Source organism: Hyaena hyaena, unplaced genomic scaffold, assembly GCF_003009895.1.
Source record: "Hyaena hyaena isolate Hyena2069 unplaced genomic scaffold, ASM300989v1 scaffold_126, whole genome shotgun sequence".
Lineage (NCBI taxonomy): Eukaryota > Metazoa > Chordata > Mammalia > Carnivora > Hyaenidae > Hyaena > Hyaena hyaena.
In genome coordinates, this window is record NW_024080759.1 from 461,016 (window position 1) to 482,021 (window position 21,006).

The 21,006-nt window shown below is 37.6% G+C and overlaps 1 protein-coding gene and 1 long non-coding RNA gene across 6 annotated transcripts in view; one reads left to right on the forward strand and one right to left on the reverse strand.

Moving 5' to 3' along the window:
• RBMS1 (RNA binding motif single stranded interacting protein 1) overlaps nucleotides 1-21,006 on the forward strand; it is a 214,151-nt gene that overhangs the window by 62,155 nt on the left and 130,990 nt on the right. The gene's annotated exons all lie outside the window — the stretch shown is intronic.
• On the reverse strand, nucleotides 6,930-14,577 carry LOC120235317. Its single transcript, XR_005529376.1, has 3 exons — nucleotides 14,411-14,577; nucleotides 12,055-12,122; nucleotides 6,930-7,139 (listed from the first exon to the last, which is right to left on the reverse strand). It is a non-coding gene; the product is annotated as an uncharacterized LOC120235317 (long non-coding RNA).

Sequence of the window (21,006 nt, forward strand, 5' to 3'; positions counted from 1 at the left end):
AAGTCAGATGCTTAACTGACTGACTCACCAGGCTTCCCGAAGTGTGGTCTTTTCTTATGAGAAAGATCTTTTTATTATCTCCATCACTTAGATATGTCTCATGATTTCTCACATTTAATTACATCTATTTCAAAGTTTTAAAAATTATGTTTTTATTGATGTATAGTTGACAAAGTCATATGCGTTCAGGAAAACATATTTCTTTTTTAAATGTAAACTCTATTAAAAAAAATAAATGTAAACTCTATTTGCTTTCACACATTCACAGTGAAAGGCTTTTAAAAACTATAGAGCACCATACAAATGTATTTACTAGTATTATTGTTTCAGTCATCTGTTACTGAGGAACGAACCATCTCAAATTTAAAACAATGATTTCTTATTTTGCGTAATTCCCTGGGTTGACTGGGATTAGCTGTCTAATGTGACTCTTCTGCTCCATATTTCTTTGGGCCACTCATGCAGCCGCATGTAGTTGGGAGCTTGGCTGCAGATGGAATGTCCAAGATGGCCATAGCCACATACCCTATTCTGGGCTGGAGTGCTTCTATTCTCCTCTACCTGGCTTTCTCATTCTGCAGGCCTCTCTTTCCATGTAGGCTCTCTGTTTAGATGGCTGACTAGCCTTGACTTCTTTACATGGCAATGGGCTCAAGGTCTCTTAAGGCCAAGACCTGTAAGTCACTCAGCAATACTTTTGCATTCTTCTGTTTAGTTACAGGACCATCCCACATTCACGGGGATTAAAAATAGGTTCCAACTCTTGACTGAAGAGGCAAATTCATATTGGGAAAGTATATGCAGAATGGAGGAATTGTGGCAGCCATCTTGGAACATTCTATCACAACCATTCATTACTGACTAAAGCTTGATAGATGAAAAGATTCCATAGTCAATGGGTAAGCAATTAGAACCAAACTCTTGAGCTATACGACTTCTGGAGATTAACATTTCAATGTCGTTTTAAATATAAATGTGCAATGCATAATAATCATCAAATATATTACAGTAGTTATTCTATGGAAAGGGAAAATATATCCCCTAAAAATCCAATTTTTCATTTAGTCTTATTGTTTAATAAAGAAGAAAAGTACTACAATCATTCATTTTATTGTTTCAGAAGTTAAATTCCTTCTAGACATTTATTGATACAAAGGGAATTTTGATCTCCCCCTAGTGGCAAAAGATTTCATTTCTTTCTCAAAGAGCTTGCTTGAAATAATAAGATGGCTGACATATATAACAACGCAGTTTCAAGAACGACTTATTCTTACTGAGGTGTATGCTTTTTCCTTTGTGAGTTATGATAGGATTTTTTCATCCCTTATGAGAAATGTTCACTTTCCTAAGAAACTTCAATCATATCTTATGAAAAAAATGGAAAGGAGACTTTCTCTTAACTTTGAAAGTATGAAAACTAAAGTCCGAAGTAAAAATTATTATAGTTTGACAATGAAAATATCCTAATCCCTGATTAGAGAGTAAGTTTAATTTTTAATTTTTGTTTGAAGAATATTTTTTGAATAAGTGTATTTAATTGCAAGCATTTTTAGAAAGAGAGCAATAGATAGCTATTAAAATGTGGAGCCAAATTAAAAAAAGATAGAGGTGCCAAAACCTTATGGTTTCCTCTTAAATAAAGTTCACATTTAGATTTTCGTAGCCAGTTGGGAAACAATGTCCATCATAGTTATCACCATCACTCTACAAAAAGGAAGCACGTCAAAGGGTGGGAATAGAAAAATAGCGACTATGGAGTTTGTACGTGAAGTTTTCCTATCCCCACCCTTCATCAAAGAGAGTTAATAATGCTCATTAACTTACTCTGTTATCTGTCCATTCACAGGCAGATTAATTCCAATTTCTTTTTAAAAGGACTTTTTCTGTAATGCTGTCAGCAAAGACATTCTTACAAATGCTGGTTTCTCCACTATTTGCTGAGGCTGATCCAAGTTACTTTACTGCATTGTCTTGTCTGGCAGGCTGAGACCCTCATCCCTCTCTTCTTCCTGAAAAGATAGGCGAATGGCCAGGAATGGGAGATAAGAATCCAGAGTATTGGGGGTGCCTGGCTGGCTCAGCTGGTAGAGCATATATATGACTTTGGGGCTGTGGGTTTCTCACCCACGTTGGGTGTAGAGATTTCTTAAAAATAAAATTTTAAAAGAAAAAAGGAATCCATGGATTTGTCTTTTCCTTTTAAAACTTCAGTAAGTGGAACCCAGGATTATCATAATAATTCCCAGAGATTTTGTTTAGTTTGTGAGTAAACTACGAACTAGTAAGATTTCATAAAAACAATTAAACTATCCAATAAAAAGTTAGACTTTGTTTCTTTCCAATACCTCTTTTTAGTTCGACATTTATAACCCAGTATGTGTCTCTTGTGGTCTCGATTACATCCGGTGTTTTTAGCTGGCAGCGTTTCCTCTGTTGAGGCCCTACTTTATTTGCCAGACTTCATTTCTGTGAATATAAAGAGAGAAAACCAACTTCTATTAGAGAGTGAAACTTAAGAAAAAATTAAGTGTTAGTATGACATTGACTTTTGAAACAAAAAATGAAGCACTAAATCTGTTATAAACAAAGTGGTGGTCTGGTTATTAAAATACATAGGCTACAAAGTACATGGAAAGTTTCATAGTCATCTTCCATCCACCCTGCGTGTTTTCTTTTGAATATTTATGAAAACCTAATTTAACTAACAGAGACCAAAGATTGTCCTCCCATTTAGTTGCACAGATTTGGAATAATGAAAGTGAATTTGCAATTCTTAAAGTGGTGTTTTCTTCCAGTTCTCATAGAAGTGTTTTTGGAACAGTGGTCTGTGCTAACAGCTGTATTCAATCTTGAGTAAAAGTCACTTCCTGAAGAGAATGAAATTCAATGTAACATGCGAACTTGCCTGGAACATAATCCTGTAGGGCGAGTGTACTATATGATTATGAAACTGGACACAGGCACCCTACTGAGGTGATTTCTTGTAAACGGTACCCAATAGCAACCATTAATCAGAGTCCATGTTTTTAACTGAAAATTTAATAATCTAAAAGCATTGCCTCTTCAAACACATAACCATATTAATTTTCAAAAATTTTACCCTTTGGTATTTTGAAACTATCATTTCCTTGTAGAATTATATTATGTGGAATCTTTACCTGTCTACACACACTCATATATATAGATATAGATGTCGATATATATACATATACATCCATACTTACATATTTAGGCTTTCCAGAAATTTTAAATTGTGTTTTTCTTGAGTTTCAGGCCAAATTTATTTATTTATTTATTTTTTTTTTAAATTTTTTTTTTAATGTTTTATTTATTTCTAGGAGAGAGAGAGAGACAGCGTGAGCAGGGGAGGGTCAGAGAGAGAGGGAGTCACAGACTGAAACAGGCTCCAGGCTCTGAGCTGGCAGTCAGCACAGAGCCCGACGCGGGGCTCGAACCCACGAACCGCGAGATCATGACCTAATCGAAAGTCGGACGCTTAACCGACTAAGCCACCCAGGCGCCCCCAAATTTATTTTTGATTCAGATTCATTCATTCATTTGTTTCATGGAGCCTAATTTCAATAGGATCTTTGTTCCTGGCTTATAAGATTAGTTGATTACATACAAATAGGAGACATACAGCTTTAGCTATTTAATATTTGTTTAAAAGTATCTTTTGGGTAGATGTTATTGACTTTTATTCTCCTAAGTAATGTACTGTTTTGTTTTTTTTTAATTTTCGTACTTTTTTATATTTAAAAACAGAAAATGTTGTATGAATATAACTTGGATATTGCTAAACCCTAATAGAATCATGCGTTAAATGGAAAAGTTTTTACTTGAGTCAGTTGTTTATGTCACAGATCACTCTTTTGCTGTCTAAACAATGAATGCATAGGTTTCAATCAAGGCCATCAAAGTAGAGATAAAGTCTGACATACTAAGCTGAAGTTAACAGATAAAGATACATAAAAATTCCAGACTTCTCAATTTGTAGGAATCAAAACCATTTCCTGCTTTACTTTGGTAGCAGAGAAGGAACTAAGTTTTTCTCATTCCCTGACGAAATCACTAAGTTGCCTTGAAGACGTTTGTTTATAATGTTTTTGTGCATTCTTTTCCTCTGGACATGCACCCCTCCCTCTAGTGAGATACTAATTAAAGAGAGGCCACTGTGACCCTAGGTTGTTTAGAAGTCACCAGGGAGTGAGGCGGCAGCACAAATCTGGAAAGGAAGTGCTTATTCCCAAAATATAACACAACCCTTAAGACCATCTTATCAAAAATCTGTTGGCTTCTAATAGCAAAAAGATGCCTCCTTTGATTTCAAACATAGATTTAAAACCAAAATAGAATCTCCAAGACTTACTTACTTAAACAATACATCATACATACACTTTTTAGAAGAATTTGTATCAAATAACATTATCTCTTGAGACATTGAAATATATAAAACTGAAGACATATTTTAAGTTTGATGAAGGTTAGTCTAATTTGTAAGTGGGTTTTGAGGGGAGTGGAAAGTTCTTTTACAGAATTTGAGGTAGCTCAGATTTCATGTTTGTGTTTTTTGTTTTTGTTTTTGTTTTTTTGGACACCAGGCAACACTTTAATTGGGATGATAAGAAAGATGAATATAATACTTGCTGATCATAAAGGTAAAGGGGCAGTTTTGTTAGTAATAAATGATTTGAAAGAAAATGGAAGTAATTTAGTAATTTAATAAGCAGGTGGTACTGCCTGACATCATACATCATATTATTTCCCTCTTGAAATGACTTGATATTGCTAAGAGGGAACTTCCAAGAAGCAATTTCTTAAACAACTATGTTATTTGTATTTGTTTACTAAGATGCTTTGATTGCAAGTAATAGAGACCCACTACTGTTTGTGATAAGTAATGGGGTGTGATAGTTCTGAGAATATTTAAGGGCATCAGAATCTCAGCTGGGAGTCCAGACCTCACGCGAACCCGGAAAATCTGCCTTCCTAGGCTTAGGAAGGGCAGGAACCGTCGTGGCTCTGGTCTCCTGGAGACCAGCTGGATGACCACTCTCAGTTCAAGGCACAAATTCAAGAACAGGAGGTTTGAAGTTTTCCTCTTGAAACTCCACCATTTCTGTCACCCAGTTGCTCTTTGTTCAGCTGGTTTCTGTGTCCGGCTACTTTGCTCCTCGCCGGCATCTCATTCCTCCACTCCTGTGAGTCTCTGTGTTGTTGAAAACCCACCCTGTGAGTCACTATTATTCTGTCTCATTGTTTCTGCATCCTGCCAACTTCAGCTTAGTCACAGTCCCCAACTATTTGAAGGTCTCCCTCGCCAGGCCCAGCACCCATCCATTGGGCTATGGTAGGCTTCCTGAATATGAATGAACAGATGAAGAACATCATTAGATTTAGATTTAAAGAGTAACTTTCATAATGAGCTAATAATATACAGAATAACTAAAAGGAAGCTGGAAGAGAAAACATTTTTTAATGTTTATTTATTTTTAAGAGATAGAGATAAAACGCGAGCAGGGGAGGGGCAGTGAGATGGAGACACGGAATCGGAATCAAGCTCCAGTCTCCAAGCTGCTAGCACAGAGCTCAGTGTGGGACTCTAACTCATGAACCAAACTGCGAGATCATGACTTGAGCCCAAGTCAGATGCTTAACTGACTGAGCCACTCAGGTGCCCTAAGATATTTTGAAAATTTTAAGAGACCTTTGGCTTAAAAAATGTTCACTGTAATAATAGTAAAAAATTACTTGAAGTATTTTATATATTTAAACTTGAGAGTCCAGACTATCTCATTAAAAAATGCTTTATTTATTTTGAAAATATTTATTTATTTATTTTTGAGAGAGAGAGAGAGAGAGAAGGATAGAGGAGCTCAAGTGGGGGAGGGTCAGGGTGAGGGAGAGGGAGACACAGAATCCAAAGCTGTCAGCACAGAGCCTGAAGCAGGGCTCAAACCCATGAACCATGAGATCATGACCTGGGCCAAAGTTGGACGTTCAACCAACTGAACCATCCAGGCAAACACCCCCCCCCCCATTTTTTAAATGTTTATTTATTTATAAAAGGCGAGGGCACTTGTGGGGATGAGCACTGGGTGTTATATGGAAACCAACTTGACAATAAACTATTAAAAAAAATAAAATCTAAAAAATATTTTTTGTTGTTGTTGTTGAATATGTCTGGCTTCCTATTCCATCACACTTAAAAATATATGAATTTTGTTTTATTTATATCATGAAATACTTGCTATGTACAAAGCATCTAATAAAATGAACACATATGAAGCTACCACGCGAGAACTAGAATATTACCAATATCTTTGTATGATCAACTTTCTGCCTCTTCCTTGAAGGTTACCATTATCTAGAATTGTATATTTATCATTCTCTTGTTTTATAAAAAAAATTATATTGAGAGGATATATCAAATAGTTTTGCTTGGTTGATCCCTCAACTGTGCTATCATGTGTACCTATAGTTATTTTATTAAAAAATATTTTTAAAAAGATACTTTAAATTCTCTCACTTCTGTGCTGCGTCATTTAGTTAGCTATACATCTAAACTGTTAGGAATGGAGATAATTGGGGGCTTCAGATCTTAATGATTTGTTTGTAAATAGATTCCCAATTCCTGATTGCCTTAACACAACCATCCCTTTTATAACTGTTTTTAAAATCCCATACCTTCCTGTAGCTACTCATCTTTTAGATTTTGGTTGCTCAGGGTACCAAAGTAAACACTGGGAAGGAAGTTCTCAATTCTTTACTCCTTTGCTTGATCTTTTTTCTTTTTAAATATGAAAGAACAGTTTTGAAGTTCATTCTGTAAAATAAAGTCTTTGCTAGTTTCTGCCATTTGAATAATAGTTTACAAGTCAACAGCAAATATAATTAGACCCAAATGTGTAATTTTTCTTTTTATTTAAAATTTTTCAACTAAAAATTGGGTTGAAGACTCTGAAAAGCATTTTAAAATTCAGTTGCTCAGCTATCCCTTCCAAGAGCATGGATATCCAAAGTTGTCAGTCAGTGGGGCTTCCATTCCCACTGCATTTTGGGAATGATCAGCATTCTCAAATGCATTCGAGTATTTTCCCTCATTAGGGAAAAAGTGGTTCTCAGATTCTGCAAGTTTTCTGTGTGAAAACAAAGCAAAAACAAAATAGGTGATAAAAAGTGTACATGAGTATGAAGAAAATAGTCTCTTTTATTTTATGAAAATGGCACTTTTTTTAGATTCGTTAAGTCAATACATTTAAAATAATTTTTGTTTACAGAGTTGAAACTGTGTGTAAGGCATTAAGATAGACCCCTACCTCTTGACAACTTACTTTCCAGCGACACACAGATATAACCAAAGTACAGCACAGGTGGCCATAGGAGGAGCATATTGATTTCAGTGGTGACATCACATGATAGCAGTGAATGCCGACCAGGGGAAATAGAGGCTCCAGGAAGTCTGAACCGTGGGTCTGGAACCCTAAAGAAAAGCTGAGATTGGATTTCTAGATGTGGACTCCTTTGTCCAAGTGCTAGTTGGAGTGCTAGTTGTGAGTAAACTTGTATTTGGGGAAAAATCTAGAGCAGGGAAACAGAGAGGGCCAAGGAGGATAACCAAAAGAGGTGACATCTGGGAATTCCATGTAGATGAGTGACAGAACTAAATCATGTTGGATGAGAGGATGAAGAGGTGATAGTGGGTGAGTGGTGGGGGCATGAGCCGGATTACAGTAGTTTGTAACTAGAATGGCAAGTGAAGACGAACAAACGTCCACTGATGAACAGTCTGCAGAGAACTCTGGCAATGAAGGAGAGAAGGAATAAAACAGCCTAAGAAGCAAGGAAGCATTTGTAACAATGCTATACCATACTATACTTGTAACACTATATACTATATTTGTAACAGTATACCATCTTACAGAAGACATAGCCTAGTCCTGGGATAGGTTCAGAATGGGAGGCCATATAACATAGGCACAAACAAGTTACTTTACAGGGGAAAAAAAGCCATTGCATGTGCTGTTCTTCTTTCTAAAAGAAAAATGTATTAATGCACTACTTTTATAGTGAAATAAATATTAAGTAGCCCTCCCACCCCCAAAAATGAAAGAAAGAAAGAGGAAGCCAGTACAGAAATTGAGTTGGGGAGACAGGTGAGGGTGATGGGGAGAGCAGGTAATAGGGAAATTCATTTGAAATCAAGGACACACACGCACACACACAAATAAGAAGGAACGAGGGAAGTTCACGCAAATGATGTTCAACGATCTCCACCTTATCATTTGACAGTGAAGGGTGAGATTGAGATTTGAGGGAAAGAAATAAAATGGGATTAATTCTCTGTGAGAAGGGGTAGGGAGCTACTTGGAAGTGAGTAAAATGAATGCTAGTGAATTACTGGTGAAGCATATAGGTGTAGTACTAGTTTGTAGTTGTTAGCAACTCAGGAGAAGGAATAGAAAAATCTGATGGTTAAAGTGTTCATCTGCAAGATTGAAAGGGCTGTGGATACCGGGTACCAGAACAAACAAACTTGGGATGCCTGATTTGGGGATCTAGATTGGTTGGAAGTATGTGAAGTGTGGGGAGGGGGTGCTGCTGGTGACATCAGTGACATGAGAGAGCAGAGGAATGAGGAATGGGAGCATAAACGAATGAAGATAAACTGTAGTTTCTATATCCGGGATGGAAAGAATATGGGTGGTATGAAGAGTAATGAAACAATCAATGCCTGTAAAACACTAATAACAACGTTTGGCACATTGTTTACTCAAACAATGTTATCTAATACTATTATTATTGTTTTATTATTAAGAGTGCAGAGTAGATGGAAGAGTGGTAATTTCAGTCCTTGATGTCATGCAATGACGTTAGTCCTTGAGGTAAAGCAGATAGGCAGGTGTTGCTGGAGTGGAGTTCAAGGCTCTGTAAGGTTGGGGTTTTAGAGGACATGGCATCACCTACGAAAAGCTCTTAGCTATGTGCTAAATTATCTGAAGGTAAGTAAATGATAACTAATCTTTGTAATTTAACAAACTAATGTGCCTTATTTGCTTCTCCCCCAAACTGTAAAGGAGATACTGTTGTCTTTTCCCTTTGACAGTTAGATTGAGATGAAGTTTGCTAAACTAACAAATGGTAGAATGATCTTTTCAACATGGTCATTTTTACTGTAAGTGTACATCTGTCCACTACTCCATATTGTAAGTGGCAATGGCAACCTATAGGTGATTGACGGAGATGGAGTATATTTCGAGGGCTGTGCTGTTTTGTATTGAAGAGGAGCAAGGAAGAGGCAGCTGCCTCTTGGTGTGGGGAAGACAGAGGAATCAACCACTGGAGTTTCAAGGAAAATTGTGTCATCGGGGGAAAGTCCTTCTCAGCTGCATTAAACGTTCTAAAATATATTTTGGTACCATTTGGGGTGTTAAGAAATGTAAGCTCACTTGAGAAAACAGTCATTTCTAAGCCTTCTTAGGTCGAGAGGCTGTAATTTTCATATACTTTGTAGGAAGTAAATATACTTTCTTGTTTTATAGCAAAGCTTTATATATGTATAATATGTTATAGGTTTATCTATTATATGATATTTATATATCTACATAAATTGTTATATATATTATATTTGTATATAGATATATGTTTTATATTGTGTATATGTAGAAAGAGACAGAGACAGACAGACACAAAGTGGGGGAGAAAAAGAGGCAGAGAGGGAGGGCGGGGAGGGAAGAGAGAGAGTAAGTGAACGCACGTACGTGAGCACACGAGTGCTGAAGTTAAATGGTTATCTTCTCTGGGTTCCCGGAACCACTCTCGGTTTCATTCTTTATAACAAGCTGTTCAGACAAGGATGGGAGTGTGTGTCCTCATCATTTCTGACTCTGAGTTGTGCAGAGTAAGACACGGTGACTGATGAGCGTATATAGCATTCTTCAGGTGTGCTGGACTAGAAAAGATGCTGAGAACAGCTGACTTATGGTGAAGCCAGGTCAGTAAGGACTTGCTGACCTCTCCAAAAATGCCTTTCAGGATAGTAAATAGTGGAGAGGGCATGGCAAATCTTGGCCATAGTTTCACCAGCCGAGGAGTTTATAATGTATAAAGACACTAAGTTGACCTAAGCATTACTGCAGTCCCTAGAAAATATAGTGAGAGATCTTGGAAAACAGATGAGAGTAGGAAAAACTCAGAGGGGGTGGCCCATGAGCTGTGATTTCAACAGAGTAAACAGGGAGGGATGACTGTGGTTTGGCTGATGGAAAAACAGACTATTTCCTGGCAAAACTCAGAACCAGAACAGAGTGAGTTCGTGGGCAGCCAAAACACAAACAGTCATTGGAAAAGAGGTAGAGAGGGAAAGGAGTTGGAAGTAGAGTGCTTTACCAGTGATATTCAGAAATTTGCATTAGATTTGGAGATTTTAGGAAGTAGAAAGATAGGGCCACAGAGGTGATAAAGAAGATGTTTGGAAGTAATCTATGTAACAATTTGGAATTAATAAGGACCAGTCAGAAGGAGAAACAGAAGACATTTCAGCTTTTCTAGCTTGAGGAAACTGAGATAAAAGACATAGAAAAAGAAAAGTCAGTAAGAACTGAAGAAATGCTGCTAATTTAGAAATCATGTATTCTTGCTCTCAGGTACACAAACTGGCTGAATCCTACCTGTTTAATCACTTGGATTTGTAGTATTTCCTAACAGGTTCACTATTACCTTTGTACCATCTAGCCTGTAGTCTTGGATCTCCACTTTTGAATGGTTTTTCTTTCTCAGGAGCAATTCATGGAGGAAAGGTAAAATGGGCAGATAAATAGTTATTTAAAAGTCCTTTCTAGGGTGTTGGAGCACCAGGAATCCATTTGCCTTGGTTTCTGGATCCTCTGAAAACCAACCACACAAGGCTTTTTAATATACTGGTATTATCCAAAAATACTCTGCTTATGGGAATTTTCAAACCTACATTAAAGTAGAAAGATTAGCTTCAACAGTCGTCAACGATTTGTCCATTCTCATATACTGATAGAACAATTACAAATGTTGTATGACACAATGAAAAGAATTACATGATATTCCATTACAAGAGTTTGTATACCTACTTTTAAAAATTTGGTAATCATCAAAAACTTAAATTATGATTTTTTAAATAAAGGGGGCCGAGATGTAGAAACAGGGGGAAACAGTTTCTTCAGTGAGTTGCAGTATTTTGTAGCCTGATATACTTCACAGTACATAGCTTCAGTTAATTCTAAGACTTCTTAAAAGAGTCCCTAAAATAGAATATGTTTTCAGGTTACTCACGAGATCATTAATTACAGCTCTTGGAATGATATTCTCTAGTACTTTAGAAGTTTGGCTAATAAATTAGAATTTGTAATTTGTCGTTGAATTAACATGTCTCAAATTTATAAGGTTGCTTGACTTTTATGGAATAATAATATCTGCTTGAACAGGACTCTCCTGCATTTGAAGACATTATTCATTCATTCATTCATACATTCATTGACTCAATATTTGAATGTCTAATATGTTCTGGGCCCTGAATTAGGGTCTTGGGATATATTAGCAGTTTCATGTGTTAATAATTCCTATAAGATGATTTTCATTGGGAAGTCAATTATAGTTTTCTCTTATTATAAGGGAAACATTACAGATAAGTGAAATTCATAGGTAGTTCCCAAGCTTCTGGAGACTGTAGGATGGTCCAGACTATATTTTAGTCTAATCTGTAGACAGATAATAGATTGACCAGTTTGTTTCACTTTTTCATATTGGCTTATTCTTCATACTAATAATGACATGACTATAAGGAACGGCACACAAGGAAAAAAGGAGGAAATACAAGGGGACTAGTCACTTTCTGAACAAATATGAAGTATCAGAGACTAGTATCTACTAATCGTCATTGCTCCAAGTAAACCGTTTGGATTTTTTTCTAAAATTGGGTCATCTTATCTGCTGTTATTGTTTTCAATTCATGTTGTAACTTTGTATCAATTTTAAGGATTGTGATAACCATTTTAAGTAAATGTCTTTGTATATTTGACTTACATGATTTACATAAAAATTATTATTCCAATCTGAAGCCCGAAGAGGACTGAGAACTGGCACTCCAGGTCCTGCAAAAAGATGGAAATCTGTTCGTAAGATGCGTAGGTTCAAATCGATGCTGTGCCAAAACAGCACTGATGCCTGATCTTTGGAATGTGTGTGTATGTCTGTGTGCATACACCTGTGTGAGTAAAGCCTGATAAAGAAGTAATAGTCCAAGATGAATGGTCTCAAGTTCTGTTTGCAACTGACAACTTTAAAGCACCAATAGCAAAAAGTATGGAATGGAGAAATCTGAGAAATATCTACGGATTGAGGTTCATCTCCCTTTACCTTTTCTTATTACCTAAATGCACGGTATAAAACACTGTGGGTGTAATTCGAAATGGTTGTGGGGAGATGACTGAGGAGAGGAGCAGACAGTTCAGTTTGTTCCTTTGTAATGGATGCCTTTGTGAGATAAGGGTAAAGTTTCTCATTCTTACACTGGGAGACTGTGCCCACTCCCTGTAGGACATACTGTCAGACCGCCTTGGAAAAACTGAGTCTGTTCGTCATTGACTTGCAACCTCTTAGTAGCTCTGTGTTCTTAAGAAGATTGAAAATAAGTGTTAGAAAACATAGATTTCTCTAGCCTAGACTATGAATAGTGTGTGCATTTGCAAGCATTGTGTTCATTTACCTGTAGGCCATCTATACAGAGTCTAAAACTCACCGTTTTCACATTTTAACATCACTAAAGTCAGGATCCATCTTATAATTTATGATGTTTTATAGTTACTGTTGTCCATTTTTTTTTCAAATGTTAACATCTCAGTAATTGTCAAGCATCTTATAACCAGTTGCATCTTAGATTGAATGATATACAGTTTATATCCAAATATATAGAGGACACTGATCTCAGAGAGATGGGTAGGACCTTTCTCTTTTCCCCAAAAAGTAAAGCAAGATTTATTCTGACAGTAACAGTTTAGGTCAAGAGAAACCATTCGGTCACGGACTCCTATTTCCTTAATAAGTCACACACAAATGCAAAATGCATCATTTATTATAACCCGTTTTATAATCCCAAGTGATCTAAAAATTAGGATGAAAACTCATCATGTTTATCCATAATCTGTGAAGCTTATTGTTTTTAAAAAATGCTTATTTAGAGAGAAAGAGAGAGAGTGGGTGATGGGTAGAGGGAGCGAGGAGAAAGAGAGAATCCCAAGCAGGCATAGCACAGTCAGCCTCTTAGAGCCCGTTATGGGGCTCAATCCCATGAACTGTAAGATCATGACCTGAGCCGTAATCAAGAATTGGATGTTTAACCGACCGAGCCACCCAAGGCGCCCGTGTAAAGCTTATTCTTTAAGATTTGATCACTCCAGCGGCGCCTGGGTAGCTCAGGTGGTTAAGGCCTGACTAAGTCAGCTCAGGCCGTCTGACTTCAGCTCAGGTCATGATTTCATGGTTCCTGAGTTGGAGTCCCGTGTCGGGCTCTGTGCTGACAGCTCAGAGCCTGGGACCTGCTTCAGAGTCTGTGTCTCCCTCTCTGCCCTGGCCCCTCCAAATAAGTAAACATTAAAAAAAATTTTTTTTAAAGATTTGATCACTCCATTTCTCACATTCAGCTCTTTCTAACTTCAGCTAATCATGGTTTTGAAAAATGAGCGAAAATCATCATTTGTGCTACTTGTGTCTGTGTGTGTATAAGTGGGCTGGCTTGCCTCATCCATTCATGACTCCAACAAAACCTACTATATACAGGACAGTGGGTTAAGAAACTCATCAGAAATTTCAAGACTCTTTGAGCCATCTTATAAGATTTTTAAAGCTGAAAATAAGATGACTCTGCCCTCACTTTTATGGGTATGGAAGTGTGGAATACAGAGAAAAAAACACTATACCATCTTACAGAAGACATAGACTAGTCCTGGGGTAGGTTCAGAATGGCAGGCCATGTAACACAGGACTTTGTAACAGATACGGCTGAATATGGATACCTGGAATGAATTTATTATCGGTCAGGATGTCCAAGGAGAGACAGTAGCATTTCTTCCATTATTGCAATATTTATTGAATGACTGTTATATGCCAGGCACAGGGACTGACTCTTAATTCTTTTCAACCTTGAGAGTCTACATTTCCGGGCTTCATGAGCTTAGTTGGGCATGTTGTTTGACCTAGCTAGGCTGTCTTACCTGTCCAAAAGAAGTAGAGAATGTCTGCCCTGCCTCCTTCCCTGAGATTTTAATATGGTTATGTACAATAAAGCATTTTGTAAATTGTAACATTTTTGTGTATTCATTTTTTCTTTAAGTGTTAGGTGTCTTTATAAATTTATAAAATATTTTATGTACTATATACATACATTATGAGTCTGCACAACGTCTTCAGAAGTTATCTGCTTCCTCCAGCTTATAAGAATCTAACAGGATTTTAACACTTAATAATCCTTTAGTTGAAACATTATCATATTTGCCTTAAGATCAAGTATTAGGTGGGAAGCTGAAAGGAGGATGGTTCTGGGAGGATCCATTTAATATGTTGTCAGCATTCTGGGAGTGTTCTTTATAATTTGGAATTAGGAATTGCTGATGTCATGATCAGTCATATTGTCCTGACAACATCAGAATTTCCTCATTCGCCTTCTCTTCGCTTGGGGAGTATCAATTTGCAACAGGTTTGTCATCAGTTTGCCCCATGTGTTAAGTGTATTAGATAACCCAGAACTAGTCATTCTTAAGGACACTTAGGGTGGGGAATTTTTATAAGCTCTGTATGTAGCCCATCCCAGAACTTTTAACTACCCTAATGTTGGAAAGTTTGCCGTCGTACCCATTCAACTGAATAGAAATTCATTTCTAATTCTTTATTTTCTTGTTTGAACCTTTACATTTATAATTGAATGGAGAATGAAAAGCTTTTCAGCATCTCCATTTACTTATAGAACATAATTAATTGTTCTATCATCCTCTAGATATAGTTTAATGGTAATCTTAGCAACAGAATAGAAAAGAAATTGTTTCATTGGGTTTTTCCCTTCTGTGTTTTAAAGCCTTGAAAACCTCATTTGTGCTATGGATCCCGGGTTTTGGATGAAAATTGGTTATGTCCCCCAGACATTTGGTGAAGTCGTAGGATAACCTTTTGTCAGTCTGAGCTTACAGAAGGGTTTTGTTTGTCCCGTGTACAGTTCACTCTGTACTCTCAAAATTGTCATTCCAACAGTTGATTTTTACTTATGGAAAGGAGATGGTCATTCTAGGTTCAAACTTTTTTTTTTTAATTGTTTGAGTTTCTTTTTTTTTGGTCTCTAGTTTTCTACAAATTCTGTTGATATCCGAAGTCCTTTCCATCTCTTCCCAAGTAGCAAGAGGTGGATGTGATTGCCGTTTGCACAGCACAGTAGCCCCTCCCTTCCTGGCCTCAGCCCTTTGCCTTGACCATAGTTTGCTGACATACAGTAGATGATTGTTACTTATTACATCTCTTTAGGGAAACTGTAATTTCAGAGATTATCTAATATCTTTTATAATTTGTACTTTTCACTATAATTCGTGGACAGTTCATGGAATTGAAGCATTCTGAAAATAAGCACTTGCTTTCTTATAGACTTGCTATAGAATGGAGAATAATAGCCCCAATTCTACATTTCCACAGCGCAAGAATATAGAGGATTGAGGCACCCGTCCAGGTAATTTAGGAAAATAGTAATCCATGATAAATGAACAGAGCTCTTTGTCCTGGTTTTCCAAATAGTTGACTCTCCTTTATTTTGCTATAGAATTTGATGTAAACTCAACGTAGTACAAAATAAAGTAAAAATCTTTAATTTTTAATTTATATAGCCTTCCCTTGCCCCAGATTTTATTATTTTGAAAACAATAAGAACCCATATACCTATTTCTTAAGCTTGTAAATGTTTATTTTTGAGAGATAGAGAGCGAGCATGGGGGGAGGGGCAGAGAGAGAGAGAGGGGAGAGGATCTGAAGCAGGCTCTGTGCCAACAGCACAGAGCCCATTGAGAGGCTCCAACTCACAGACCATGAGATCATGTCCTGAGGTGAAGTTGGACGCTTAACCAACTGAGCCACCTAGGCACCCCCCACCCCATATACCTATTTTTATAGAAAAACTTTGAAAAGAAATGTAACTTACAGAGAACCATTGTTCCAGAAATATGAGAAAGCTTTGAATTTTTAAACTATTCTACCAGAGCAAGGCAGTGACTAATTTATGAACAGATTATATCTAAAAGATTTTTTAGTGTACGATTTGCTTTAGATTTGGAGGATGTTTCACCATAGAGAGAGAGGTCCTAAATGGTGATTAGGATTTTAGTGGACCTGTAAGCATCTATGAATCCCACAATGAAACAAGTCACTAACATTGTCTCCCACTACTTTTCAAGGGAAAGTTTGTTTTCAGTTCTGGTCCAGGTTTCCATAAGTACCTTCCACCTAAATAGTATCCTCACTTCTGGAAGATAGTTCTTACTGCAACTCTCCCAACTGCATTCTACCAACTATCCCAGAAAATAAAACTGGTTCAAGAGAGGAGTTACATCTTAGTAACCATCCGTTAGGTTTTTTAAATATTTATTTTAAAGAGGGGGGGAGGGGCAGAGAGAGGGAGACCCAGAATCTGAAGCAGGCTCCAGGTTCTGAGCTGTCAGCACAGAGCCCGACGTGGGGCTCAAACCCACAGACCGCGAAATCATGACCTGAGCCAAGGTTGGTCTCTTAACTGACTGAGCCATCCAGTTGTCCTAGTAACCTCCAGTTAAAAGATTAAGGAGCTAGTTTCTTTCAGGGTGTATATCTGTACCATTAACTGTATATTCTAATAGTGAATAGCTTGCCTACCTATTTAAGTGAATGAAAATTCAACATTATTCCATAGTCTTTTTAAAATTTTTTTTAATGTATTTATTTTGAGAGAGAGAGAGAGAGAGCATACACATGCAGGGGAGGGGCAGAGAAAGAGGAAGAGAGAGAGAATGCTGAGGAGGCTCTGCACTGTCAGCACAGAGCCCAACATGGGGCTCCGGGCTTGAAATCACAAACCCAGAGATCATGACCTGAGCTGAAATCAGGAGTCAGACACTTAACTGACTGAGCCACCCTAGGCACGCCCCTCCATAGCCTTTTTTAAGTGACTTGCACAAGGTCACATAGATGGTAATTGGGGAAGCCACAATATACACTTAGGCGTGGGCTCTTAAGTTTTCCCCTACGGGGTTTGCACTTGATCCTTCGCTAATAACCATCATTAGTGTTGTTGGAGACAGGGGACTGGAGTCAAACAGACCTGAGTTCAAACCTCAGTTCCATTACGTATTGGATCTGTTGCCTAGGGAAAGTTACTTAAACCTCTAAGCTTCAGTACTTCCATTCTTTCTTCAGTAAGGTGGAATAATCATTCTTTCTTCATGAGGGTGTGTGTGTGTGTGTATATGTGTGTGTCAGACAGAGTGATGGGGCAGGGGACATGCTGAGAGAGTGCCTGGAATATAGTAGTCACTCAATTAATGACAGTTATTAATTATTTGTCCACACAGAAAGACAATAGTAGGGCAAGACCTGTTCTGTTTTGTTCCCCAGAATAGATTTAAGAATCATCAGGTTATTGCTTGCGATCAGACTCCTCAGAATACTGCTATGTTTATGTTGTTCTGTATACCTTCCAGGATTATAGCTGTAGAGCTATAGTTTTATTACAGTGGTTTCATTTTTATATACATATGATTTTATGTATGCCTAGGGAGGCTTTAAATCTAGAATAAGAAGCATAGGTTTTTTAAAAAGCAAAATAGTAAATAATAGAAAATATTGCAGCTACTTTAGAAATTGGGTACTTTATCAACTCCATTTTCTACCAGGAAAGAACAGAAATTTAAAGAATCTGCTGACTTCATATTTTTTCTTTTTTTTTTTTTTCTCTTTTGCTGGGAGCCAGAGGCCTTGTGAGCCTTTAAACCTAGAGACTCTCAAATGTAAATAAGTTTTCAGTGTGAACCGCTTATGCTAACCAATACCATGTGGTTATATTTTATTCATTAAAGATTGTAATTTGAAATAATGTTGGGTGATTTTTTCCCCAATTCCTTTCTGTTTTTAATGTGATCCAAATAAAAAAGGTGCCTGAAGTGCTTTAAACAGTGATAGAGGGATAGAATCTGTTATAGATCTGTTCTTTTGTTGATAGAGGTGTTCTTTCTTATCTCATTGGACATCTTCTCTACCCCCATTTTTTTTCTTCTTGCAAAGCTTAGCTCCTTACCATACTTTCCTTGCAGTAATTTCATTGAAAGGCTTCTCTCTTCTGTGGGGCTCAGTAATGTGTGTGTTGGAATGAGGGGGTTCCCTAGCCTTTTGATTGTTATCTGCTCCCTTTAGGGAATTCATCGATTAGCAACGATTTCAGCAGCTGTTGCCCCAAATCTACATCCTCTCTCATACAAGCCCTCTATCTCAAGTTCTGTTTTTCTGGCCATCTGCATAGTGCTTCTTTCTAAATGTCCCTTAAACAAAACATTTATACATGTGAGCTTCCCACGCCTATGTTATGTATCCTGTATTGATCTTTCTCTCCGGCGGACTCCCATAGCACATACTTGTCTAGACCACTTGGCTGGTAGTTAACACTTAATGCCTTGCATTATTAGTGTAGAGCAATTTGGGTGCTGTAGGGGTTACAAGTACTCACCTGGGAACTGGAACATTATTTATAAGGCTTTGTGGAGACACAGCATTATAGAGTTAAAGGAGCACAGGATGAAGTCCTTTAACCCTAACTAGATCTAGATTTTAACACTTGTTTGCTACTTAGTCGCTATGGGTAGGATAGTCAGTCCTGCTCTTTCCCCCCATCATCTGAAAATGGAGCCTAATCACCCTTCCCGCTTCCGAGGGTTGTTGTCAGCGCTGTATAAATGAAAGTCACATTTCATATTGTTTCTTGGGACAAATGTCTCCTAAATTCACATTCTCAAATTCCAGTTACACAAATGCTTAGAAGTCGCAGGTCCCATCTCCTCTAGGAGATTGCAGGCTTCTGTCTGCACTGATGGCTCCGTCCTTACTTACCCTCATCTGCAGACTCTTCCTGCCTTACAGAGTGTGATCTCTGATGCTGGCTCGCAGTCTTCCCATTCATACAGAAATCGTTCTGGTCCAACACATAACTTCTTGAAAGGAAATGGGACCAAAACAAATGTGGGAAAAAAACTTCAGGGCACCTTGGCTATTGAAACAGACCTTTTGCCGCACTTTTTTTTTTTTTTTTTTAACCTCTAAACGTTAAGTCTGTGGTGTACATAGTCATAGAAAGTTCCTTTTACTTGTTGTCAATTCCAACTGTACACTCGCTCCTGCTCTTTGATGGTCAGCCAGACTGGCTAAGCATCAGTTATTTATACAGTACACCCACTTAAATCTACAAACCACTGCTATAAAACCTAGAAAAACAATAAGAACAGCTGCCATTTATTGAGTTTGGCCCTTTTGTTGGTATACTGTATATATACTTAAGACAATCTGTGAGGAGTCTGGGACGCAGGGAGATTAACTAACTTGTCCCAAGCCATGTGGCTAGTAAGTGGGAAGCTGAAATGGGGAGCCAGATCTCCCCCAGATTTTTCTGGCTGTTTGTCTTCCTTGGATTGTGAAATCCAGATGCACTTAAGCCATCTGAAGAAGGGTGGGTGGGGTTGAAGTATACACACGGAGGGGCTGGCTATTGGAAGCCACAGCAGCTCTAGGGACTGCTGCTCCCTTCGTCATCTCACAGCCAAGTGCTCACCCGCTCCTGGCATCTGCTTTACTCTGCTTGCTGCCAGTCAGCTTCCTGTTTACTCATAGTTTCTGCTGCTTCATAACCTTGGCTTACATACGGTTTTGGCTTTTTGTGGCCTCAACTCTAACCCCTGGTGCTGTTGGAGTTTCTGCCCCTTTCCTAACTAGTTCAGCGCTTGGAGTTTTCTGAATCAAATTCCCAAGGGTGAGAATCTGATTGGCTCTGCTCCTTTTTTTCAATCCCCGAGCCATGTCACAGGTCACTGGCCTGTCTCTGGATCAGCTACTACTCCTGGGTCAGCTTCTCATAACTTTACCCACCAGCTGAGCTGGGAGTGGAGGATGTTGTAGCAAAGTCTCAGTTTCCCTTTCAGGAGAATGAGCATTTACAGGACAGATTCCAAAGCCCTTATTCTTCCCATGATAACTTGCAGTTTCTCTGGAATGTTTCCTTGATTTGTCTGTCTTAAAACATATTTGTTTCAAAGGTCAATAAACTTTCCCAGATGAATCTCACTAGGATCTATCCCTCTAATCATTTACAACTAAGCACTTGTAAATATCTATAACTGATTATGTATACACACATGATTTCTTATATCTGTTATTTCTTTTACATTGGAATCATTTGGGCTTTAAGCATGACTTCATTACATTTTATAGTCTTTGGGGCCATCTTCTCTTTTCATTGTAATGCTTTACTTAGTTAAGAGTACCTACCTAAGTCTGAAACTTTTGAATCCCTGGCTGGTAGACATTGTTTTTAAAAATGGTCTCTCCTTATATGTCATTCATCATTATAGGATGCTATATTTTTTTGATATTTAGATATCTTTTTTATTCTTAAAAATAGAGTCCTTTTAATATCATTCATATTTAATAAGAATTCTAATGTATTCTTTGCTTAGTATAAAATTTTCTAAGTATATTTTAGTATTCTAACAAATTTTGTTATCACTTGAAATTTTGCCTTATCCCTGTAAAATTACTGCAGGGTATCAAATCAAGTCTTAGCATTCTAGAATAGCACAACATCAAAAGTACCTTAGAGCAGAGCCATAGAAAAATTAATCTATGCTGTTCTTTGTGGTTTAGATTGTGGTTTCCTAAGAAACCAATCATGACAACTGAGGCTGTACGTGGAATTTTTCCCATAGATGACATTCC